The sequence below is a fragment of the Podarcis gaigeae genome, assembly GCF_964106915.1.
Source record: "Podarcis gaigeae genome assembly, chromosome: 10".
NCBI lineage: Eukaryota > Metazoa > Chordata > Lepidosauria > Squamata > Lacertidae > Podarcis > Podarcis gaigeae.
The window spans coordinates 36,505,099-36,520,443 of NC_139686.1; the positions used below are offsets into that span (position 1 = coordinate 36,505,099).

At 41.8% G+C, this 15,345-nt stretch overlaps 1 long non-coding RNA gene across 4 annotated transcripts in view; it reads left to right on the top strand.

Moving 5' to 3' along the window:
* The window catches only part of LOC310825654, a 118,564-nt gene extending 104,151 nt beyond the window's left edge, over window positions 1-14,413 (top strand). For 3 of the 4 annotated variants that reach the window (XR_014555384.1, XR_014555386.1, XR_014555387.1), the window contains 4 exons: window positions 9,787-9,897; window positions 12,331-12,522; window positions 13,270-13,507; window positions 14,362-14,413. This is a non-coding gene — a long non-coding RNA (uncharacterized lncRNA). The remainder of the gene's footprint in view (window positions 1-9,786; window positions 9,898-12,330; window positions 12,523-13,269; window positions 13,508-14,361) is intronic. The other variant, XR_014555385.1, reaches the window with a different exon arrangement.
* The last annotated feature ends 932 nt before the right edge of the window (window positions 14,414-15,345 follow it).

The window sequence follows — 15,345 nt, forward strand, 5'->3', positions numbered from 1 at the left end:
ACCATGAATATTGTGCATTATTTTAGTGTGTTACACAAAAATCCATACAGTTGCTGTTCAGATCTTGTGATGTGGCCGACATGCAAGAGAATCCAACCTATTTGTGTTATGTTTTAAATGAACAACTACTTGAAGCACGGCGGGATTTTAGTTTTCTAAACCCTTGATGACACACTTTGAAAATCATGCTGCTCTGTGATATTACATTGCAATCACTATTTGATTGATTGATGAGACCCTAATATGCAGGGAGGAGTGAAATGCATGAACCAATCACAGAGAGAGTGCATGGAAAAGGTCAGGGTGGAGGAGCCCTTCACTTTGTTTCCTGAAAGATATTGGATATTAAATGTCAGATACAATCTTTGTCATGAAAATGAGGTAACAAGGCACGGGTGTAACCCTACTCTTCGAACGACAGTCGTGTCATTTGCTGTTGTTAGGGCTCAAATAGAGCAGGGGGAGGGGAAAGAAATGTATCACACTTCATTCAAACATTTAAATTAAGACATTAATTTAGGAATGGGAAACAGAGGCATGGAAACCAGCTTAGGGAGACTGCTTACATATATGGTTTGCTTACAAATGTGGTTTTACACATACTATATGTATTCTTGTTTCTCTCCTAAGCCTTGGAAATGTGTTTGAGCCTAAATATTTTAGGGGGATAGTGGGCATTTATCCCCCTCCCTGGAAACTTCCAAACCTACAATTAATCAACTTCTGTGGTTCTGCAGGACCAGAAGTTATTTGCAGAGGGGGTTCAGAAGGGAGGGTCACCTAGTTGCTTAGGCAATCTGGCAATTTTGCCTATACGTATTCCTGCACCAAGCTGCTGAAACACAGAGCAGGATGGTAGGGAGAGTTGCCTAGTTGTCAGGAGTCGGAGTCAGGAGTAGGTCAACTATAAAACACCCAGTGTTGGTGAAGTTAAATGTTTTTTCAAAGAAACCAAAACAGCGGAGGGCTAGTGATCACAGCAGCTCTTCCCCATTGAGGTCTTGCCCCAATGAGAGAATTGCCAGGACTGAAGGTCCCCACTTTCCCACTGCTCTCAGACTCCTCCTCCCCCAGGTGGTTCCCAAGCAATTTCAGGCATCGGCAAACTCGGCCCTTCAGATGTTTTGGGACTACAGCTCCCATCATCCCTGAGCACTGGTCCTGTTAGCTAGGGATGGTGGGAGTTGTAGTCCCAAAACATCTGGAGGGCAGAGTTTGCCGGTGCCTGGTCTAGTCTTTCTTCATTTCTCTTCATGTTCTGGGAGACCAGGCTTCTTCAGCAGACTGCCTCCACTTTGCCTCCCCCCGCCGCCGCTTCTGCCTCTGCTTCTGGGCTGCTCTCTGCCATAGCCACTTCCTGCTCACTAAACCCTGTTACCTCTTCAGCTTCCAACACCTTCGTCTCCCATTCTTCTTCTTCCTTCTCCCTCAAACCACTTGTCGTTGTCCCACCACCAATCCCTTGGCTCTGAATCTTCTTCCCATGGGGGTTCCCCAACTTGTGCCTCCTGCCACTCCTCTGCATCCAGCCAGTCCGTGTCAGTTGTCTAGGCAATTGGGTGACTCTCCCACCCTATTTTCTGATACTGTACTGTTCATTTTCCACATCATCTTTGAGGTCCCCCCCCAACTACTGTATAAACATTTGCAATTATTCTTTACATATTTTACCCCAAAATATGTATTTTAACCTAAAATATACATTTTGGCATATTGGCTTTTTTGAGCTAAGGACACAAAAACCAGAGTTCAAGAAACAGAAGGGTAACTGTGTTCCAATCCACATATTAGCCCAGGCCAGCAAATCAAGTCACTTCACTTCTGAACTAAATGCTCAAGCATCCCTACCACAACTAACCATCAGTGAAAGGCCAGGGGTGGGGTTCCGCTTGGTAGCCCATGAAATTAGGGGGTTGTGTTTTCCCTCAGGCCTGGGCATGAGAAGAGTTGGCTTTTCAGTTGAACAATAGGAGAAATAAAGTTACTTCTGGGAAAAAAAAGTGAGGAAAGAGATTTGCTAACCTTTACACATACAAAAAGACAGCCTCAGAATTTGTACATAAATCCACCCACTGTGCTCAGCAACTTTTGTCACTCTCACAGGAGAACCCAGTATGCTTTTTTTTACTCTGACTGTCACCTTTTCATTGTCTGCTTCTTAAGCATTTCTGGAAGTGAAAAAGGCCCCAATTCTCCCCTGCATTTCTCACCATTCAGACTGTGAAACATTTTGCAGTTATGTCAGAGAGGTGTAAATAACAACTCAAAGAACACTGCAGTCCAGGAGCTACAAACTTTAAAAATAACCATAACAGGGGGCCAAACAGGTTCTGAGCAGCAGCTATCTATACCAAGAGGTAAAAATTAAAACAAAATAAAATAAAATGCAAGGAGCAAAACAGTCCTGCTGGCACTACAGGAATCTGTGTGTGAATCTAGGGACACAGCAATCAAAGTTGAAAAACAATTTCGCCTTCCCCTGAAACTGATGCTTTTTTTCAGACTCTAAAATATCTCCCAAAAAGCCAGTAATAAGAAAATCGAGATTGCTGGGATATGATGTCAACCCCACTTGCCATGCCACCCACCTAAAACCAATTTGCCTTGCAGATGCAGATGCAATCAAAAGCAGCTTAGACTTCAGATGTGGAGGGCATAGTAAGCACAAGGGCTTTCCTGTCTTCTCTGCCACATCTTCAACATGAGGGAGGAAAAGACTGAGACAGTATAGAAACAGAAGGCGTGAGACATTTGTTTTTCCTATTCTGCCCAGGCCTCTGATACTTTCAGACTGTTTCCATAGAACAAGATTTGATGCCCATTTTGGTTGATTGTCCCCTCATGGGTGTCTTGGCATGTACACCTCATGGGAGCACATTTATTTATTTCATTTATATCCTGACTTTCCTCTAAGGAGCTCAAGTGAGTTTCATGGCTGAGTGGGGACTAGAACCCCTGTCTCCCAAGTCTTAGTCCAACACTCTGACCGTACACAAGGCGCCACACTTGCTGTAACTTCAGCAGCTATGGGATCTCCTGAGATAATTATTGCTAGAACCTTCCTCTGCTGCTGATCCAATCAATGCCTCGCTGTACACCTATTGCCTGGCCATGAAAAACTGAAAAATTCAGGTGCTTCCTCCCTTCCCTCCTCCAAAGCTCAACTGTGTCACAAACTTACCCTCCGTCTTTGCTTCTCTTTCTCTCTCCCTTCCTGGAAAGCCTTCAAGAGTTATCCATTTAATTACTATCTCCCTATGTTTTCTCAATAAACCTTTGCTTCTGGAAGAGTGTGTCCCTTAAATACTTCACTCTGCCATTCTGACTATAAAATAAAAATCAGATAGGCGTCCTTGGCTCCCCTGTCTTTTGACTAGAGTGCTAGCTTCAAAGCCAGCTCTACTGGAGAGTTAGCAGCCTGTTCACCAGCAGTAGAGAGCCAGGGTCTAGCAGTGGAAAGTGATTCCTTTAGCACAGCCTACCCCAACCTGGGGTAGTTTTCAACTACAACTCCCATCTGCCCCAGCCAGCACACCCATACTTCCATCAGCCCTAAGGTGCTGGACCTAATAGGAGTTGTAGTTGAAAGCATCTGAAGGTCACCTGGCTGAGGAATGCCAAACCAGGACTTCTTTGAACACCCAGAACACTGAAGTATCCTGCAGACATGTTCAGAGGCATGTGTCCACCTGCTCTTTGGTTTTTTAAGTGCTCTTGTCTCCTTAAGCAACTTCTTTTAGGAGCTTGGCTTCTTCTTGAAGCAATGTGGGACAGCAGTACCCTGATTTTTGGGTGGGAATGGTGGAAGCAACCATAGCAGTGCTGGGCCTCTAAGAAAGAAAAGGGAAAAGATTACAATGGCCAGATGGGAACAGTGGACTCCTGCACCTTTAATAGCTGTGTGAAAGAGATAATTTCAGCAGGTGTAGCTTGTCATTGAATAATTAAAGATGCAGGAGCCCTGTCTTCTTAACATAAGGAGAGAACTGCTGGATCATGAAGCCAATGGTCTATCTAGTCCAGTGTTTCCCAAGCTTTGTTCTCCAGCTTTTTTGGGGACTACAGTTCCCACCATCCCTGACCACAGGTCTTGCTAGTTAGGGATGATGGGAGTTGAAGAACAGCTGGGGACCCAAGTTTGGGAAACCCTGATCTAGTCCAACACCTTATTCTCACAATATCCATCCAGGTGTCTGTGGAAAACGCTCAAGCAGGACTCATGAACAAGAACACTCCTGCCCCCCTGGGTGGCTTCCAGCAAGTGGTATTCTTTTCTGAGAGCATTACCTCCCCACCCCACCCTTTATATCCTCACATTGGCATTTATTAGCCAAATCCAGGTGCTCTGAAAGTGAGCCTTGTGCCTTCTGAATCCCAAGTGAAACCGTTTCCAAGAGCTCCCTGCTGGCAGTTATGGGAGACCTGCCAACCCAGACAGTAGCCAACGCTGGAACACTGAAACAGGCACGGCTGCTGTTCCACTGCCTCTCGCCCGTCCTGAATTCCAGCCATCGCTTTCTTATTACTAAGAATTCCTTAGTGCTGCACAAGCATTTGTTTAATGAGAACCAGATTTGGGTCATAAACCTTAAGCGTATCAAGCCTTTTTTTGTTAGCTAATGTTTACCTTCTAAGTGAGGGTTCTCTCCCCCCCCTCCCACGGCTGCCTGCTCTCTCCCTGCCCTTTTTTTGTTTGAGTAAAAGGGCACTGCTATAAAAGGCATGCATGGAAGCAAAGGAACCAGAAAATACTCTGAACTGCATGTGACTTGCAGCTGCAGGGTTTCCCACAATATCGAGGGCTGCCTCAACAAAGTGGCTTATGTGCTTTAACAAATATCAGCTGTTTGTCGGGGTGTAATGAACAAACTCGGGCTAGAGCGACAACTGCTTCAAGTAATTATGAAGACAGCTTGCAAACTATAGCCCCACTTGTTTTGAGCCCCCAGTGACGGCAGCCTGAATGCTGTTCCTGCCAGCTTGATTTCAAAGCATGTTTCTTTCCATATTTCAAAGGTCAGTGTGCGTGGTGGTGGCCAGCAAGAGGCTGTGGGTGTCAGGGAGACAAAGGAAGCCCTCTGAGGGCGTCCAGAATTCTGCTACGTTATTAGCAGCCTGATAATGTTAACAGTGACTAGTTTGTCTTCATTATGACTAAAGCTGAGAATGGTGTCCCTTGTGTGAGGTGCTAGGCAGATGCACTGGCTTGGTTCAGATATAATAAAAAGCCACCATTTCCTGCTATATGAGCCATGGTGAGCCTTGGGTCACACACTCTTCACACACCAGAAGATATTGCAAGCATTTGCTTCCAGTTTTAAATTAACCAAGGTTTCTCCATGAAATGTGAACTTGGGGAACCATAGTTTGTTTGAATGATGGTTTCAGAAAAAGTCAAGTTCTGAAAGCACGTGGCGTATTCAGCTACGTTTTACTCAGCATAGAACCACTGAAATTAATTAACCTAATGAATACCACTCATGGGCTTCATATGACCACTTCTCACTAACTATAGTTTAAGCAAACAACAGTTCCCTGAGTTTGGACTACGGGTGAACTGTGGTTTACAATCACCTTCCAATGTCCTCTTCTGGGGTGAAAAGAGAAGGGGGGGGGGAGCATGAAAACCTGAGACTTGTCACAACTTATTCACATGGTTTTCCTGTTATGTTTTAACTCTGTCACTGAGTTGTAGGGCTCACAATCTAAATGAACAACACATTGCATATGAAATGGGAACAATATTTCTTTCCTTGGGCAAAGTAACATGCATTCCCCAATGAATTCATCTTTTAAAACTATCTCCTTCCAAGCTGTTCCAAACATAAAAGCCAATAATAGTGAACAGTTACAGAGTTAAGGTAGAAAGACAAAATAAGGGTTGACCAAGGGCCTCCAGATATTGTTGGACTTCACTCCCATCCACCTCAGTCAGTCTGGCCAATGGTCAGGGGGAGCTGTAGTCCCCTATCGCATATGGAGAACCACAAGTTCCCTATCCCTGAAGTAAATGAAATGCAGATGTAAGACATGGCAGAACAAAGGCTTTTCCTGAATAGAGACTGGCAGACAGTTGACACTCAGGAGATGGAGACTTAACCATGAAGCATATGAAAACTAAGAAAACAGTTGATAGCTTAAGTTTGCTAAGCGGCGTCAAGGCAGATCATGATAGCCCCACCTGAAGTCTTTGCAAGACATCCCACAAGAATGCTGCTGTGCTTACAGCTGCTAATGTCCGACCTAACCAAAGTTTCTCTTATGTACTGTTATCTGCTGGGTCACTTGACTAAATGGCCGGGCAATGCTTTCAAAGCTGCTCTAGAAGCTGCTCTTTCAAAGCTGCCTGCCTCCCTTCCTAGTGCAAAGACTTATTCCCAACCTCATGCTGGAAGGAAACACATATGCGCCATGAAAAGAACACAATGCCCAAAGCATGCCACAAAATGACAGCGGGGAACAATACATGAAAGGCCACGCCAGATGTTGCAAAGAAATAACTGTGCAGAACGGCTGCCATGTGTCCTCACAGTGAAAACTAAGGGTTGATGGGGAGGATGCATATTTGCAAACACATGGCAAACATGTGACCGGAAATCTCAGTCAGTTGCTTGCATCCATAAGTAGAGGATGTTCTTTAAGTACTGGTTGTCTAATGAAGCTTCCAGCTGCCACTTCTGGTGGCAACAGCCCCAAGCCAGATGTGGGGGAAGTAACACAGCCAAAGAAGAGGAACTTCCTAGTGTGACACTTTTGCTCTGAGATTATTTTGCTTCCCTGTCCTCCATCTCTGCTCATCCATATTGATTTGCTGTTAGTCTGAATGGGCAACATTGCCTCTGTGTCGTTAATTCAGTGTACCCAACAGTTACAAAAGCCTCTGTGTAAATAAACATTTTACTAAGATTCTTCTTTAGGAATTTTATAATTCCCTTTGAGGCGAAAATCACTCTGGCTGAATGTGTTGCTGGTCTTCTTCATATTGTTACAGTTAAGTATTGCCATCTCTTAGGCTTCTCTTGCTGCTGTGCTATTTAGAAATATTTATGAGAAGCAAGTGAGCATTGCTTTAATTTTCAGCATTCACTAGCCATGTACAACTACTGCACAGAGAAATCTAATGCAATATGAATTTAATCACTTTCATTAACTTTAATGGGAAAAGCCAGCTTGGTTTTCTAGTTATAGAAGTCATTTTGTGCTGACTGCTTTCAGGCTCTTGGCTGAAATTGAAATCTATATCTGGATAGGAATTTCATATATTAATTTCTAACCATGGACATCTCAAGCTTCTGTGAGGGAAGCAGCATTAATTTAGACCACTAACAATGGGGGAACTGTTGGAGACTCTGTGTTGAATTAGCAGAGCGGTAGGAATGAAAGGAACTGTTTTGTAGAAGCCTATGCAATTCTATGGTGCTTGTTAGAGATCTATGGAGAGATCCATTATGTTTAATGAAGTGTGCATGCATGAAACTCTTATAAATAAAGAATAGCAGGCTATCTGTTGGTGAAAAAGAGCTAAATGAGCTATGTCTCCTTTTTCTAGGGCTGTTTGGATTCTGTACATTTAAAGCTTATTTCCCCCATCCTGAGAATTATGGGAACTGTAGTTTAGCCCCTCAAGTTACAATTCCATACACACGTAACAAACTACAGTGCCATTTCCAGGATTCATTTTTTGTGGAGGGAGGAATGCTTTAAATGCATGGTGTGCACACAGCCGAGGGCAGAGGGCTTTCTGTTTGATGGCTTCATGTTCAGTTTGACCTTGATGTCTTCATACAATTATGCTCTGCTCAGGCCTACACATTGCTTTCAACCCATCTAGGTTTCCCTCCTGGTCTGTATCTTATTTGCCAACTCACTCAGGGCCAAACTGAAATACACATGAATATATCTCAGCCTCTTCAAAACAGATAGCAGATGCAGAAAAGCCCAGGCTAGATATGGACTTAAGGGGAGATGTGTGAGAGTTAACCCTTCCCTCCGTTTGCCTCAATGAAGATCACTCTCCCACCCAAGCTGCTGTTTGGTCCAGGACGAAAGACATATGTAAACAAATAGCAACCAACTGGTGGGAAGGGAGGCAGATTTTCATTGGGCAAAATAACCCAGGTGGAAGGGTTAATCCCTTCTTTCCTCACACCATCATGATTGTGCCCCTCCTCAGGCAGGTGCTATGATTCAGAGATTGAGATGGATTCCCAATATTCCATCATCATGTCTAGATTGGTTTTAATATTACTGGCAATCCTTCACCATATAATTTGTTCATAGAAGAAAGGAAATTAGTTTGATACCATGTTCTTGTGAGACAGTGAATTAGTGTGCAAGTGAATGAGGAAGCATCAGTTTGGGAAATGGAACAAATCAAAGTGATTTGCCCCCTCATCCAAAGGTCTCTTTGGTAATTAGGCAGAAACCTATTTTATGTCCAGTTTCTTAACTTCAATTTTACCATGGCCAAACTGCCTCTTTTTAAATTTAGAATGCATTTTACTGACATTTTTATCATCCTCTCACTTTAGTCTTGAAATGAATTCATAAATAATGCAATAAATACCTAGAGATCATGCCAGTATATTAAGCTATAGGTGAGATATATTAAATGTGTATTACAAGAAAATTGTTTTGTTTCCTCACCACTTTCATCAGGTTTGCTTGATGTAAATTTCACTGAGATTAAAGAGATTTGCCTCCATATAAATATGGTTTCAAGATTCACCAAGAAAAGGTTATTATTCTATCATCCCATCCCATCATTATTCTATAAATAAATTTATTTCCATATGTTTATAGAAGAATGGTCAGCTGTGTAGGTTGTTAATGCATCTGTTCAGCTCAAATTTCTGTTTCTATGGGTGGCATCAGACTTATGCAAAATAGACCCACTGAAATCAATAGTTTGAGTCAGATCCCATCCTATGAATTTTGGATCACTTTTTCATACTACACTAAAATAAATAAACAAGAGGTGCAAGGGAGGAAGAGGCTAAAAAATGGTTGAATTAATTTGCCTAATTGAAGAGTATTTCCTTGTAAGTTTTCAGATAGTTGCTTTCTTTTGAGTGCTAGCAAAAATTCATATGCCTGCTTCATTTCTCTTTGGATCTCACTGATATGATTGGGACTGACGAGCACCATAAATATGACCAGCCTGAATGCAAGGCTGCAAAAAGGAAGGAAAGAAGGAAGGGAAATGATGAAGTTGCTGGACACCAAAAAACAAAACAAACAAAATCCACAACAAACTACCGTATTGGCCTGAATATAAGCCTCACTTTCCACCCAAATTTCAACTATGAAATGTTAAAGTGCGGCTTATATTCATGACTTTGTGGTATGCAGCCAGGAGCACAGCAAAGCAGACCTATCCCTGTCCTCTCCCCCAAGGCAAGGAAGGGAGAGAGCGAGGAAGGGGAAAGGCAGCGTGCCCCCCCCAAAGCATGCAGCCAGTGGCAGCGAGGAATGGAGCAGCTTATATTCGGGTCCCCCCCCTCCAATTTTAAAGGTGCAGCTTACATTGGGTGCAGCTTATATTTGGGCCAATACGGTATGTCTGTTATGTGAATCACTGAACTCATAAGCATTACAGGTTTTCTGGACGAATTTTTCAATTTAATTTTTGTGCTGCAAGATAAAGCAGCACAAGACATATTTGGGCACTTTTGTCTTGTGTCTTCAACGTGTTTTCTGTAACATTAATTCAAAGGAAATGTTTCTTGGAAGATAAGTCATGCTACCATTTTTCTGGATTTCAGACCATTTCTCTCTTCTATTCAGAATAGGTTGGCAAGATCCAGAAGGAAATGAACTGGCCAAAACTCTGAATGATATTCCAGTTTTCCCTCCATTATGATGTCTGGTTGATGATTCAATACTGCCATTTAAGAGGTATGGGTAGACAGAATTCAGACAAGCTGAGCATTGGATAAGTCTGGTGGAACATGGAAAGCTACACTGACAGCATAAATACTTATTTCACTGTACTATAATTAAAGCTGTCACTCAGTGTAATTAGTTAATCCTGATATTTGATAAATAAAGGGATTAAATCCTAGTTCCAGATTCTGCAATCAACATTTTGAACATATACCATCCAGCAGGAAAATGCTGTCCAACAAGCAACTGTCTAATGTCTTTCTGTGTGTCTTAACTGTGTTAATTAGATTGCAGAGGTCCTTAAATGGGATTTATTTATTAGGTTGATCACAATGCACTATGCTCCTTTTCATTCAGTAAATGCCTTTATGTAATTATGGTCCTCCCAAGGGACTGTGGAAAGGAGTAATCTTAAATATCCCACATGGAGAAGAGACAGCATAGATAATGTGGGTCTTCTGTAGAACCTGTTGCCTCATTCTTTTGAAACCGCCCCCCCATCAAATTCTTTCACTGAGGGTAAATAAGAGTGAAAAGGAATGGCAGAAAGGGTGGGGCCCAGTGAACATGGTCTCACTGTGTCCCTCATGCAACTGAAGTCATGATTTGAATTGTGTGAAGACAATGAAGGCCAAATATGGCTACTGTCGTTCTGTTGTTTGGCCGAATCAGTGATGTTAAGCTTGCCCTTTGGTTAAGCTGAATATTGCAGGTGGTCTGACACCACAAACAGGTTTTGCTTAGAGCAACCATCATGCAGAAACCTTTCAAGCTGCTTCCTGAAGGGTTCTTGAAATATAAACATTAGCTATGAATAGTCCTGTCTTTGTTGTCAAACATCAGTGGAAGCACTGTATGTGAAAACCTTCCAGTGCCTACTGCTGACATTCGTTTTATAAATGCAATATATGTGAGTATAGCTGAATAGGGTTGTATTTTCCAGGTGGAAGCCTTTCAAGTAGCCTCTTATGTGGTGCCATAAAGGTAAGAAAATAAGGTGGTTCTAAAAATCCTAGCCAAGGAAACCAGAATAGTGGTCCAAAAGAAAGCAGAGTACTTTAATCACTTAATAAAAAATCATATATGCGCCTTCAGTTATGAAGGGAACAATGAACAAACTGCTTTGGTTTCTTATTAGATGGCTGCAAGATTCTTTTGGGGTTACACCTTAACAAAAGGTGTAACAAAGTTTACCTGTAATGCTTCTGTTGGACTATGGACATGTTTTATTAAGTCGCAGAAAGATGAGGAATCACGCCTATCAGATTTCCTGATCATGAATTGCTGTGAATAGTTAAAATGTGTAGAAGAACTCTGTTTTCTCCATCTGATCAATATGCTTGTTTGTCTTCAGCACATACAAGAGTGGGAGGTGTGGCATTTTTCAGCTCCTCAGAAACCACATATAGAGAAACAGGAAATACAGACGGCGAACTGTTAAAAATAACCGTAGTACGTAAATTGACCTTTTAAACAGAGCTGCAGAGATCTGCTTTATAAGGCCAAAGACAAACAAACATACATCTCTGAGGAAAATTCTGGGCTGTACAAGTTTGTAAGTCACATTGAGTCATTTTATGAGTGAAGCAACCAATACATATAAATAACAACAACAAACGAGTCGAGATACAGGGCTGCTGTGTGAAGGGCATTGGAGTGGCTAATGTTCAGTTGCGTCTTCTTAATCCCTTATCATCCAACCTTTGGTGAATTTTAAGTTGTGTTTCAAATCCTTTGGAATTAAAAACAAACACCACAGTCTGAACTGCTGGAGAAATGTTGTAAGGCTTCAAGAGGCCAAGGATGTATGCTGATTTTTGCATTCCTGTCTACTAAATGGCTAACTATAAACAGTGAAATGGGGTTAGATATGCAGGAGCAGTAATACCTTTCCTGGGGTTATGTTTTATTTGTGTGGAATATAATAATTTTAAAGGAGAAATAAAAAAGCAACAAATGCTCTTTAAATGTGTTTGGGTGTGTGTGCCTGTGTGTGCAGTTTGCCTCTTAGAGCCAATGCACACCCTTAGCATTTATTCAGAGACTAGCTAGCTTGCACTGATTTGTAATGTGGGAACCCGGCTGTTGAAGAATTAAACAAGAACCTTGTAAATATTAGGCATGGAATTCAACATTTCTGCTTGCCCGATGAAATGATCTCCTCACTCTCCTCCATGCATGCTGTTCTGGAAGGTTCTCTTGGCATTCCAAAGCAGATTTGGATGAGAATAAAAATTCAGAAAAGAAATTAAAGCACAGAGGAAGAGGTGAGCATGGTGTTATGGAAATGATGGGGGGGGCACATCTTTAAAGTTGTTACAGTGTTAAAAAAGTTATGCCTAAACGTATCCTTTCAACTTGACAGCTCAGGAAAGATACCTAGCTTTATAAATTCATGTAAAATTAGTAGTTTGACCAATTCTCTTCATTCCAATGCCATTTTAGCCTTAGAGGAAAGGAATCCTTTACCTTTCTCTCCCACCATAATCCCGCAAAAGTGAGGGCATGTACACAACACCCCACCCAGGCAGTGACTTCTGATCCACCCTAAACCACTGAAACGAATAGTATGCGACCCCCATGTGAAACAGTTTGGGGCTTGTTTTCTCCTAATGTATTGGAATATCCCTGTATCAGGCAAACCCAAGTTTTAGGGGGAAAGCATTGAAACTGGTGTTGTTGGAGGTTAACATCATGTGAACTACACAATTTAAATAGAAATGAAAAAAGTCTAATACTGGATTGGGCAAGGCATCTATGACATACGTCCCTTACCCTTTTACTAGATAGATAGATAGATAGATAGATAGATAGATAGATAGATGATAGATTTCATCTTTTCTCTGTTCTTTACTTTGGAACACCATCTGCTCCCACAGTTTCAAGCCTATAAGTATAGAATAATAAACTAGGCCAGGAAATGAGTTTCCAAAGCACCATAAATGTTTAAGACAAGTACCATTGTCTGCCACTAGACTTCTTAGTATATTTGTACTAGAACAAAGCACTTGCTTAGACTTATATTGGTTTGCACAGTCACACTTTTGTGCATTCAAACAAAATCAAGAGTAGTTAATCAGTAGTGTATGTGATACTCAGATTAGTATGTAAGACCTTCTGCTGGGTAGACATATGGATAAACTAAGCAGAGATTAACCAGGTCTGAGTTGGCATTAAAATCCTGATGTCAAATTCTAGCGCTTAATGATATAAAAACAAAACAAGACTAGGACAAAAGTAATCCAGTCTGATTGTGGTTTCATTTTTCAAGATTACGATATTGTGGCCCTTCAGGAATGGCTGCAGTGATTACCCAGAAATGATACTCAGTTGTCTACAGATGATGTGAGGGACCCTCCATTGCTTTCCTTTTGTTCTTTGTAGTTAGATTTGCATTTGTCTGTGGATCCCAAGCAAGAACGTAACATTTGAACACACAGGAATTTACTTCTGAGTAAACATGCATAGGATTATGCTGAAGTGCCCAGCCCAGAGTGGTATTTTGGGCACACATCCATATGATGCCCCTGCCTTACAAAAACTAAGCAGATCTGACTGGGGCCTGGAGCTCCATATATGCCACCCTGAGAACCTCCTCATGAAAGAAAAGTGATGTATAAATGTAAGAAATAAATAACGTTAAATAAAACATCTGACATCTGAGTTGCATCTCCTCTAAATGTTTGTTGGATTTGCAATTCTTAACTGCTTCTCCAGGGAGATGCCCAAAGTGATAAACCTCTGCTCGTGACAAGTTATTCCTATTTCACCAACTCATTTATTTGTGAGGAGGACCCTCAAACATGTGACACTTGGGCCACACTAACCTATTTGAAACACACAAAAATGTAGTTCTCGATCCAGTATTATTCATGCCCATCCTCAACATGTTGCTTTCAATCTAGATTGATTCTAGATCCCACTGTCCACAAAACTGGGTGTGGTTACTTGATGCATGTTTGAAAATCCTCTCCTTGACTAGGGTTATCCATGCCTTTTCCTTTCTGCACATGCCCCAGGTGAATGAAGGAGGAAGTGGTGATTGTGATCTTGGTCTATGCCCACCCACAACACTGCTGGGAAGGTGTGGATATACTCAATCCATTGCCAGGACTGGCTACACCTGTTTTTTTTTAAACTCTTTTCAGATGGATGCACTATAGGATAATGCAGAATCCATCTGCAATTAGCATTTGTTTTTAGAATGAAACTTGTTTCTCGATATTATTTTTTATGAGCAAAAAACATGCAACAGTCTTTTGAAGCCTGAACATTTCTACAGGACCAACTGCATTTGAAGAGGGAGGCGTTGGTGGTTTACCTTGGATCTCACATCACACATATTGTTGCAGGGATGAACAAGACAATGCTTTTTTTGAAAAAGAAAAAGCATATAATTAATAATACTATACACTCGGAAGAGCTCTTTCTGACATCATTCTCCAATTCATTTCCATTTTACTCTCTTCAACATAGGACATCACAGTAGGTCCAGACTTTTGGTACATGTGCTTAGCCAAGAAGCCAAAGACTCTCCTCCTGGAAGAGAGGAGAGTGGTTGTGGGCGGGAGGCCCAACCAGGTGCCTCTGAGGAGGCGTGTACAGCAGCCTTAATAGTGCGGCGCCAGCCCCTCCTCGGCCTCACTCTTCGCCGTCCCGTCGCGATAACCTTATATCACGTGTCCTTGTGTATTCATTCCACTTTGGGGGGATCGGGTCCTTGAACCACAATGGAAGGAAATGACATGGCAACTTCAGAGGTTTCAATGTGGATCTGATGATTTCAGGCATTCAGGCAAACAGCTTCCCATCTGAAACTGAGCTCTATGAGGTATATTCTTACCCTGAAAAAATTACTGTGTGAATTGGCTGTACTGTATATCTCCTACTGTATATCTCTCCCTTTCTCCAGTTCCCTAAAAAATAATCTGTACTCTCCCTCTATGGTTTCAGAAAATAAACTGTATAAAGTCCAGAAGCAAAACCCCTAAAGTAAGTGGCAGGAAGCAATCTTGGCATGTCAGGGGAAATTTCAGAGGACTGAAGTCAATGGTCAAAATAACTTTGCCTTTTGTTGAATGGGAAGTGATCATGGCTTGCTTGTTATCTTCCTCGGGTTCCACTAATTTGTGTTATTCTGCTAACACAGGAAAACAACATATGTTTCAGATTTCTACAGGACTGAAACATCCAGCCATCTACTTCCCTATCCCCACCCTATGAGATTATAAACAGAAAAAACCTTGCTTATCCAGACATCTCTAATCCAAATACTTTATTTTTTCTGAACATACTTTATGGTTCACTCATATGCCTTCCATATACATGCCATCCCCCATTAAGTAAATATTTTTCCACAGCGTCAGTACTTTCCATTCCTGCCATTTTCACATGAATATAGTTATCAGGGTGCTTCCAAACAGACATGAAACTGGCTGGCAGTCTTTCCTTTACAAACAG